General features: G+C 41.3%; 1 long non-coding RNA gene across 2 annotated transcripts; it reads left to right on the top strand.

The window, feature by feature from the left end:
* Positions 1-216: 216 nt before the first annotated feature.
* Positions 217-11,336, top strand: LOC142458004 (uncharacterized). 2 transcript variants are annotated; one of them, XR_012786401.1, is made up of 6 exons: positions 217-345; positions 1,581-1,690; positions 1,818-1,897; positions 3,200-3,270; positions 9,598-9,715; positions 11,020-11,336. It is a non-coding gene; the product is annotated as an uncharacterized LOC142458004 (long non-coding RNA). The 2 variants fall into 2 exon arrangements; XR_012786400.1 differs by lacking the exon at positions 11,020-11,336 and having other exon boundaries at positions 9,598-10,558.
* The last annotated feature ends 237 nt before the right edge of the window (positions 11,337-11,573 follow it).

The raw sequence follows: 11,573 nt of genomic DNA on the forward strand, positions 1-11,573 counted from the left end.
TTTGAGGAGTAAGAGTGTAGGGTGGCATCTAGCCTGTCAATCTGGAGATAGCCAATGAGACTTCTGTGTGGGCATGGCCTTCTCCTGAGAATTCTGGGAAATCTGATACTTCCTACTTGGAAACGGGAGTCTCTCTCTCTCTCTCTCTCTCTCTCTCTCTCTCTCTCTCTCTCTCTCTCTCTCTCTCTCTCTCTCTCTCTCTCTCTACCACTACCTGGTAGACATTGCAGAAGACAAGTCACTTGGAGGCAACCAGACCTCTGAAGCCAGGGAAGCCATAGAGAGACCCCTGCCAGCACTGAGATGTTTACAACACCACTGGACCCAAAGACTTTCTACCCACTGGTTTGTGATCATCCTACATTTGGTTTCATTGCATGCGTTTGAGTCTGAAGAGGACTTGATAGATTGATATCAGACATATGGGCTAATATCAGACTTATGGACTTGATCTGGACTGAGGTGGGATGTTTTCTCCATGTTCAATTGCCCTTGTATATAAACCTCTCCCTTATAGACATATGTATGTTTATGAATTTATTTTTCTAGTCTACCCAGACTAACACAACCATTAAATATTTTTATTTTAAATTGTCCTTAGATTAGTAGTCCACTCTACTGCCTTTGGATCATGATGTGGCTATTTTCATGACCCTTTTTGACTTTAACTCTGTAGCTATACTTTATATTTCCTTCCCTTACAAAGACCTTCTTTTTCTCACATACACAGACTTTCTTCGGTTTAGCTAACTACGTGGTTCTTTTTAAGATTTCAAATCTTGCTTTTATCTTTCTGTTTCTCACTCATTTACTTCCCTTCAAACGTTCCTTCCACAACTCCTGATACTCTCAAGCTTAGCGTTTCTGTTCTCGCATATTCTTGCACAACCCAATAGAATAATAAAGACTAAAGTGCTTCCTTTATCCCTCCTCCTTGCGTTCAGGTCTAATGCTAAAACTTTGTATTTAGCTCTTTAGATACTTTGTATTTATATTTAAAGGGTTAAATACAAAGTGTTTAAAGTAGTAAGTAGTTTTAGTGAATCAACAGTGGACCTAACCCACAAATGACAATTTAAAAATGTTTAGTTTAGAATAATAATTCTTAAAAGTGAGAGACTTGATAGGAATTAATTACAAAACAGATGCAAAACTAAATAAAGGCCATTAAAAAGAAACTTTAGATTAAAAAAAAAAGACAAGTCAAAAACTTTTGCTACAACATGATAGGCCTCTTTTTTTTAACATTTTATTAGGGAGTCATACAACTCTTATCACAATCCATACATACATCAATTGTGTAAAGCGCATCTGTACATTCATTGCCCTCATCATTTTCAAAGCATTTGCTCTCCACTTAAGCCCTTGGCATCAGGTCCTCTTTTATCCCCCCTCCCTCCCCATTCCCCTCTCCCTCATTGGCACTTGATAATTTATAAATTATTATTTTGTCATATCTTGCCCTGTCCGATGTCTCCTTTCACCCCCTTTTGTGTTGTGCATGCCTCAGGGAGGAGGTCACACGTAGATCCTTGTCATCGGTTCCTTCTTTCCAACCCACTCTCCCTCTACCCTACCAGTATCGCCACTCACACCCCTGATCCTGAAGGTATCATCCACCCTGGATTCCCTGTGCCTCCAGCTCCTATCTGCACCAGTGTACATCCTCTGCTCTATCCAGACTTGCAAGGTAGAATTCGGATCATGATATGCGGGGGGGTTGGGGGGGGCGGGGAGGAAGAATTTAGGAACTAGAGGAAAGCTGTATTCTTCATCGGTGCTACATCGCACCCTGACTGACACATCTCCTCCCCTAGACCCCTCTGCAAAGAGATCTCCAGTGGCCAACAAATGGACTTTGGGTCTCCACTCTGCACTTCCCCCTTCATTCCTTATGGTAAGATTTTTTTGTTCTGATGATGCCTTATACATGATCCCTTCGACACCTCGTGATCACACAGGCTGGTGTGCTTCTTCCATGTGGGCTTTGTTGCTTCTGAACTAGATGGCTGCTTGTTTACCTTCAAGCCTTTAAGACCCCAGACGCTATACCTTTTGATAGCCGAGCATCATCAGCTGCCTTCACCACATTTGCTTATGCACCCGTTTGTCCTCAGCAATGATATCATGGAGGTGTGTACCCAATGATATGATTTTTTGTTCTTTGATACCTGATAACTGATCCCTTCAGAACCTCGTGATCACACAGGCTGGTGTGCTTCTTCCATGCGGGCTTTGTTGCCTCTGAGCTAGATGGCCATTTGTTTATCGTCAAACCTTTAAGACCCCAGACACTATATCTTTTGATAGCCGGGCTTTCTTCACCACATTTGCTTAGTCACCCGCTTTGTCTTCAGTGGTTGTGTTGGGAGGGTAAGCATCATAGAATGCCAATTTAATAGAAGAAAATATTCTTGCATTGAGGGAAACTTGAGTGGAGACCCAATGTCCTTCCAGATAGGACTCTTGTTAATAAAAATACCACAATATGAAACTATAGTTTCTAGATATATCCTATAATCAAGTATACTTCTGAAAGCACTGTTTCATTTCTCTAACCCTTCTCCAAAAGAGCCCCTGGTGGCATGGTGAGGTGCTTGCTGGAGGACTAATCACGAGGTTGGCAGTTCTACCCCAAAAGTCAGTCCTTGAAAGGAAAGTGAGGCCTCTGCTCCCTTAAAGGTTTACACCCTCGGAAACCCACAGGGGCAGTTCTGCTCTGTCTGGTAGGACATTATAAGTCAGCATCAACTTGATGGCAGTGAATAACCTTTCCCTGAAGAATTCTATTGACACCACAATAAAATAGACATTTGAGCACCTTCAAGGATCTCAACTCATGCTCCTTTGAAACATTCTTTGAGTTTGGGACACACAAAAAATGGAGAAGGAGGACAAGGACTGTAGTGGGGAATGGGGTTGAGTTTCCCAACAAAATTCTCATAGGCCAGTCCTTGCTACCCTTGAAGAATGAGCAAATGCCTTATCGTCGTGGGGGTAAAGATTCCTTGGTACAATCTTTCTGATTTGGGGTCATCAATGCAGTTTTCCGTTTTCTTAAAACTTCTTTATAATAATCTCCATGATTGTCTTGTGCCCTGATCTCCAAGAAAACCTATCGAGATTACCATTGTGGAATCCCAATAAACCATAATATTCGAAGCTGACCTGTCTGCCTTTAATTTCGTTGCTCCACCAGAGTCCCCAAGGGAGCCACTATTTAAATTGGGCCTTTTTGTGTGGGGAAGCACCCTAACAAGACTGAGACAAGTAAGTATATTAATAATGGAAATTTTCTGCATCCATCCACTGATTGCAAAAACATGTCCAAACATGTTTTGTTTGTAATAAACCTGTGCGTGTATGAACTGGGGCCTTATTGGCAATATTTTTTACTTAGCCTTATATAATGATAAATCTTATTTTTTTAAAGAGCTTCAGATAGAACATACAATAATCTTAAAACATCATAAAATTTAGCATAGACTCAAAGACAGAATTTTTGTGTCTTAAACAGATTGCATAGAATAAACAGAAACTAAAGAAAATCTATTACAATTAAACAACCTTTGTTTAAGATTTTAATAGATTCCATAGCTTTTAAAATTTTGGGATTTTATTCTTGCCTTTGAAGTGTATTGCACAAAGGGGAAAATAACTCTTTAATTTAGTACCAAAAACATTTTGTTATCTTAAAAGTGAGAAGTCTTTGCTATTTGACACTAAAGCATTTTAAGAGAATTATTACAAATTGGCTGATTAAATATTTAGTTGTAAGTAAAAAGTGTAATAAATACATTTTATGGTTAATCAGTCTTTTAGATGTCTTATATCTGTGACCTCATAGCATAGCTTTTTAAATAGTAAAGTTGAATGCATTCACTATTAAATCTAAATATTGGACTATTTTCCCTTTGTGGCATATAAAGTAAAAGTTTGTAAACCTCAATTAGTCAGCCGAAAGTATTGGGGAAAAGTGAGTAGGTGACTCAGTAGACCTTTGAGACCTTGAGACCTTTGAGACATTATCACCCAAGTCTGCTGTCTGTGTTCTCAGGTGGCAATAAGTCAATATTGGCTCTCAGGGTGGACAGTTACCCTAAAAAAAAAAAGTTACAGCAATCAGTAACAGTAAAGTACATAGTCTCTAGAAAGACATTAGAGAGTAATAGCTGAAGATTTTGGATGACTGGAACTTGAGAGACAACAATATGGTTGACCAAAAATCGAGACAAGAAACATTTGGGGGGCAGGGAATAAAAACTATTTAAAATATTTTCTTTAATCAGCTCATGAAAAATAGCAGTCATGGACTTTAACTTGGTAGCAGAAAGAACTTTAAACAACATTCTAAACTACAGATAATCTCTCAGGACAAAATGAAGGAAAGTTCTAGAAATTCACCAGTCTGCAAGACTAGCTCAAAAGAGCCACAAAAGGGCCATTATTTTCTAGATTGTCTTTCATAAAAATATGGTAGCAGGGAGCCAGTGAAGGGGCCTGAGGGCCCGGCCCCCCTACCACCCATGTGGACACCTGCCCCTCCCACAGAAGAATTTACTTTAGAGGATGGTACTGAAGCTGCAGCCAGGGGAGAGGGACATGATTGATCAGAGCACATGGGAGTAAATGAATGGAGGAAGAGAGAGTGGAGCACATCTTGGCCTACCAGGCCTGGAGGACAATATCCCTGTTCTGAACCATATGGCTGATTCCACTATGAGACACGACGTCCCTTGCTGACCCATGACCCTATGGGGGACAACACTGGAGACTCAGTGTCAGGATTGGTCCAGACTGACCCCACGATACTGAAGCAGAACACTAAGGTGTGAGGCAGAACAAGAGGCAGTGGGGAGCAGAACAGAGAGCTCCCGAGGGAGTTGAGAGGATGGACTCTGAGACCAGAGTGTCGAACCCCATCGACTTGACTGGGGGACACACCTAGAGGTCAAAAATCAGACCTTAATTTACTTATAGATTTTTCTTTCTTTTAAAATTTTTTCTTTTTATTTAATTAATTTATTGTTTATGGGTTATTGGTTTTCTTTTTTGTTGTTCTCTTTTGTCCCTTTGCCTTGCTTTGCCTTGTTTTTTGGTGCATTTTATTATCTCTACAGATCTATCTAGATAAGATAAGCTGGATGAACAATCTGGAGGAGAAACAATGGGGCCAATGGTTCCAGGGGGACATGGGAGAGGGGGAGGTAGGGGTAAGGAGGTGGTGTTGACCAACCCAGGGACAGGGGAGCAACAAGTGATCCAAAATTGCAAGGAGAGTGTGAGAGGCCTGGTAGGGATTCAGCAAGGGCAATGCAACCAAGAGGAATTACTGAAACCCAAATGAAGGCTGAGCATGACAGTGGGACAAGAGGAAAGTAAAAGGAAATAGAGGAAAGAACTAGGAGACAAAGGGTATTTATACAGGTCTAGATACAGGCATGTACATATGTAAATATATTTATATAGGGTGGTTGGGAAATATATCTACATGCATATAATTATAGGTTTAGTATTAAGGCAGCAGTTGAACATTGGACCTCCACTCAAGTACTTACTCAATGCAAGAACACTTTGTTCTATTAAATTGGAATTCCATGATGCACAACTTCCTGACAATATCACTGAAGACAAATGTGTGCATAAGCAAATGTGGTAAAGAAAGCTGATGGTGCCTGGCTATCAAAAGATATAGTTTCTGGGGTCTTAAAGGCTTAAAGATAAACAAGTAGCCATCTAGCTCAGAGGCAACAAAGCCCACATGGAAGAAGCACACCAGCCTGTGTGATCACAAGGTGCCAAAGGGACCAGGGATCAGGCATCAAATAACAAAATATCATAGGATTGTAAATGAGGGGAAGTGCATAGTGGCAACCCAAAGCCATCTGTAGGTAACTGGACACCCCCTTACTAAAGGATTGCAGAAGGGGATGAGCCAGTCAGGGTGCAGGATAGCAACCATGAAACATACAACTTTCCCCTAGTTCTTAAATGCTTCCTCCCCTACCATGATCCCAATTCCACTATCATGATCCCAATTCTACCTTACAAATCTGGCTAGACCAGAGGATGTACATTGGTACAGATAGGAACTGGAAACAGAGGGAATCCAGGGCGGATGACCCCTTCAGGACCAGTGGTGACAGTGGCAATACCGGGAGGGTGGAGGGAAGGTGGTTTGAAAGGGGGGATCAATTACAAGGATCTACATATAATCTCCTCCGTGGGGGGTGGACAACAGAAAAGTAGGTGAAAGGAGACGTCGGACAGTGTAAGACACGACAAAATAATAATAATTTATGAATTATCAAGGGTCCATGAGGGAGGGGGAGCAGGAAGGATGGGGGGGGGGGGGAAATGAGGAGCTGATATTAAGGACTCCAGAAGAAAGCAAGTGTTTTGAGAATGATGATAACAGCAAATGTACAAAGGTGTTTGACACAATGGATGTGTGTATGGATTGTGAAAAGAATTGTATGAGCACCAATAAAATGATTTGTAAAATATATATGATAGCAATCTGGAACAAACAGGCATGTCTTGTTTGCTCGCGTAAGAGCTGGAGCACTCCAAGGTGGCCTTGCTGGGCCCTCAGAGCTGGTGCACTGCACCTTATTGACACACGCATGTGCGCTGATGCATGAATATGCACTGGACCCTAAAATGTGCACAGTAAGGGGAAAAGATAAATTCAGACTGAATGGACAGAGACCTTGTTTCCCTCCAGGTCAGAGCTGGGTGCTAGTCTTACCAAACGTAATTTGGCAATTAATTCACGAAACTATTTAGTGTGGGAACTGAAAATGAAAGTACAAACAAAATCCCACAATAAAAAACAGAGAATTTCAATACATGGAAGTGGAACTTGAGATTGGAGAGGTCATTTGCCTGATGGAGAGTCCTAGGAGGTCTGTGAAAATGAATGAGCTCGCGAGTCTCTTGCTGGCACTGAAGGCTCCAGGTCAGCTTCTCAGGAGTGGCTAAAATAATGGTACCTTTGAACGCGACAGTTCTGACACAGAAATGTCAGACAGTGAGAATACATACTTTATTACAATAAAATAAAGAGATGTATTGAAGAATGTTACTACTGCAATTTGGGGACCATGGGTAAAAATCACAAATTGCCCCAAACTACAAAAAACCTGAGAAGGGTGTTTTGCTTTGTTTTAAGAATTTAGGGAATAGGAACCATCAGTCATATATCAGTAAGTGTAAGCCATACAGCGTTAATCTGGAGATATCTTGTTCTAGAGCCGGGCTGCTCGAGCATTTTGTGAAACTGATTTTACTTATCTTTCAAGAATAGGGACAGCTTGTGCAAAAACATTCTTTCTAAAAGCAGCTGCAGTTGTTTCCTCTCCTCCCCATCCTCCCTGAGTCACTGCAGATTAACCCGTCATTGGGAGCTCAGCTTAAATGCCTCTGATTTGTCCAGGTTTTTGAGAACAAAAATGGAGTTTGGTCTGCACCCAAAGCAGAAGCCTCTTGTGTGCCTCACATCTAGATTCAAGGCTCTGTCAAAATTCTCTGGTCTTAAAATCCCAGCATGGAATGGAGACTGACTAAGTATTCTCCCAGCTACTGAATACAAAAATTAAGTTGTCAGTAGGTCTCCAAAATCGAATGATTCTGGGTATACTTGGAAGCGAAGGGAAGGTGAGCGAGTCTTGTTCTGCCTCAGAAAGGATTGTGAGCTTTATTATTAAGAACTGATGAGAAAAGAAGGAGAACTTGTGGCATCGTGGGTAAAGAATTGGCCTGCTAACCTAAAGGTTGGTGGTTCAAACCGACAAGTTGCTTGATGGAAGAAAAATGAGTCTGTCTGCTTCTATAAAGACTTACTCTCTAGTCTGCTCTATAGCGTCAATATAAGTCAGAATTGACTCCACAGCCATGAGGCTAGTCAGAATAGGGGTGCCCTGGTGATATAATGGCCAAATACTCAACAGTAATGGTTCAAACCTCTAGGAGAAGAAAAGACTTGGAAGTCATCTATAAGGATTACAGGCTAAGAAACTCAATGAGGGAGTTCTGTTTTTCCCTTAGGCTCACTATGAATCGGATTCCACTGCATGGCACATGACAACAAGTCACAATCAAGGAGAGAGTAGGAAAGAGGTGGTGGCAGTTTGGTGGTAGAATTCTTGCCGTCCATGTTGGGGAAGTCCCAGTCCACGCATCTTGGGCACTCAAGGCAGAATGAAAAGTTGTATTCCTAACGGATTCTAAGGAAATTGACTATCTTGTAAATTGGCCCATTAACCATCCATTTCATATACAGTCCAACTGCTGATCTTACTTCTTTCTGAAAGAGGCTCTGATGTTTACAGGACTCCTGGGCAGGTCACTGAAGTTATTTATTTACGGGGCTTGATCAAGGACAATGTAGCCAAGAGGAATTACTAAAACCCAAACATGATAGATCAAACATGATAATGGGACAACAGGAAAGTAAAAGGAAATAGAGGAAAGAACTGGGAGGCAAAGGACATTTACAGAGGTCTAAAGATAGACATATACATATGTAAATAGATATATATAACAGTAGGAAAATACATTTAGGTACACATATTTATATGTTAAATATTAAGGTAGCAGATGTACACTGAGCCTCTACTTAAGTACTCCCTCAGCACAAGAACACTTTGTTCTAATAACCTGGCATCTCTGATGCTCACCTTCCCAACATGATCACAGAAGACAAAATGATGCATAAGCAAATGTGGTGAAGAAAGCTGATAGTGCCTGGCTATCAAGAGATATAGCATCTGAAGTCTTAAAGGCTTGAGGATAAATAAGTCACCATCTAGCTGAGAAGCAACAAAGCCCACATGGAAGAAGCACAACAGCCTGTGTGATCATGAGGTATCCATGGGATTAGGTATCAGGCATCAAAGACCAAGAAAAATCATTATCAATGTGAATGAGGAGGTATGCAGAGTGGCGACCCAAAGCCCATCTGCAGAAAATTGGACATCCCCTCACAGAGGAGTCACGAGAAAGAGACGAGCCAGTCAAGGTGCAGTACAGCACCGATGAAACATACGATTTTCCTCTAGTTCTTTAATGCTTAATTTCACACACATACACCCCACCACTATCATGACCCCAATTCTACCTTAAAAATCTGAGTAGACCAGAGTATGTACACTGGTACAGCTAAGAACTGGAAACATAGGGAGTCCAGGACAGATAAGCCCCTCAGGACCAATAATGAGAATATCAATACTAGGAGGGGAAGGGGAAGGTGGGGGAGAAATGGGGGAACTGATTATAAGGATCTACATATAGCCCCCTTCCTGGGGGACGGACCACAGAAAACCAGGTGAAGGGAGACATCAGACAGTGTAAGACATGAAAAAATAATAATAATTTATAAATTAATCAAGGGTTCATGAGGGAGGGAGGGAAAAAGGGAGGGAAGGAGGGGGTAATGAGCTGATATCAAGGGCTCAAGTAGAAAGAAAATGTTTTGAAAATGATAACATATGTACAAATGTGCTTGACACAATGGACGGATGTATGGATTGTGATAAGAGCTGTACAAGCCCCCAATAAAATGATTTTTAAAATTATTTTATGATTTTTATCCAGACAGATCCAACTAAAAGTAAGCAAACCGGTGCCAGAAAAATTTCCCAAAATTCACCAGACACTTAACCAGGAGGGACACCTTCCGTTGGAGAAGCTCCAAGTTCAGGCTAAGCCAAAGGTGTGTCCAAACGCGACCTCAGCCAAAGACTAAACACGCAGACACAAGCGTTGCATCCAGCGACCTGACGACATTTAAGACGACGCTGTGATTTCATGCAAGACTAGTAAATTCTGTTAAGACCATTTAAAAATGTTCCTCGCCTCTGACTTGGGGAGCTGAAAATATTTCAACAATCAGAGGCTAAAGGCTAAAGGAAATGAAAATATTCCTCCTGCTAGCTCATGAGCCATTTGAACAAGGGATGGTGATGGGGTGGTGGCAAGCCTTGATTTAAATTGTTCTTACTTATTAATCTGTAGTAAACCGATTCCCCTGGGAATCTTTGATGTGGTAACAAAAAATCTGAAACTGTTCACTACGGATAGGCAAGTATGCACAAGGAAGCCTACCCTTACCTTGGTTCAATAATCCGACGCTGATTGGATCTGAGTATCCATTGGGATCCAAGCATTTATGTCTATCACTTCTCTAACTTCAAGGCCCCAAAGGATTATCAACCACCAAAAGCATTTATTAAGCAGCTATTTCCTTGGGGTCATATAATGTGACTAAAATGATTTAGCCTATCGTTTCGAGTTGATACTTGTTCGATACGGTAATTGATTGGTGGATCAATTTATTTATGAGTTTATCAGCGAATATGCTTAGTAGACATCACCCTTCAGCCGTGTTCTTATTTTTCGTTTCCACCAAGTCAGTTATGACTCATAATGACTCATACCTTGGGTCAGTCGCGCATAAGTCCTCTCAAAGTAACATCCTTGCTTTTCAACATTTTAAAGAAATCTTGTGCAATGTGCTGTACACAATTGATATATGTATGGATTGTGATAAGAGTTGTATGAACCCCTAATAAAATGATTTTAAATAAATAAGTAAAATAATTTTTAAATAAAATAAACATTGTGCAACAGATTTCCCTAATGTTGTGCATGGTTTGATCTCTTGATGGACTCATCCATGAACAGATTGTGGAGCCAAGAAAGACAAAATCCCTGACAACTTTAATTTTTTTTCCATTTATCATGATGTTTCCTATTGATCGAGTTGTGCGGGTTTTGCCCTGCTTTGCATTGAGTTGTATTGACTGTGCTAAGGCATTTGACCGTGTGCACCATAACAAACTGTGGACAGCCCTGGGAAGAGTGGGACTCCCAGTGCAGGACACTGTGCTCAGGCGGAGCCTGGACAAGGATCAAGAGGCAATTGTGTAAACAGAACAAAGGAATGGTGCATGGTTTTAAATCTGCAAAGGTGTGAGTTAGAGTTACATCCTCTCAACATACTTGTTCAATCTACAGGCTGAGAAAATCCTAGAGAAGCTGGATTGGATGAAGAAGGCGGCCTCAGGATTGGAGGAAGACTGATTAACAACCTTCTATATGCAGATGGCACAGCCTGGCTGGCTGGAAGTGAGGAGGACGTGAAGGGCGTGCTGATGAAGATCAAGGACTGCGGCCTTCGGTATGGATCGCAACTTGATCCATGTAGAGGTTCTGCTTGAGCACAAGGAAGTGTCTGGAATTCCCATTCTTCTCAAGGCTATCCATAGCTTGTGATCTACAGTTGAATACCTTTGCATACTTAACAAAACACAAGAAAACATTTTTTTCTGGTTTTCTCTGCTTTCAGTCAAGATCCTTCTGATGTCAGCAATAATATCCCACATTCCACATCCTCTTCTGAACCCGGCTTGCCCTCACTCATAGGTGTTATTAAGATGAAGACTGCTGTAAGCTTCACTACAGGATGATAAACGTATTGCCATAAATCTTGCTCAGTATGAGGATGTTAAAGAGGAAGGGGAGGACTAGAGGGGAAGAAGGGGGAATTGATCACAATGATCGACACATAA

The sequence above is a fragment of the Tenrec ecaudatus genome, chromosome 10 (assembly GCF_050624435.1).
Source record: "Tenrec ecaudatus isolate mTenEca1 chromosome 10, mTenEca1.hap1, whole genome shotgun sequence".
In the NCBI taxonomy this organism is placed as follows: Eukaryota; Metazoa; Chordata; class Mammalia; order Afrosoricida; family Tenrecidae; genus Tenrec; species Tenrec ecaudatus.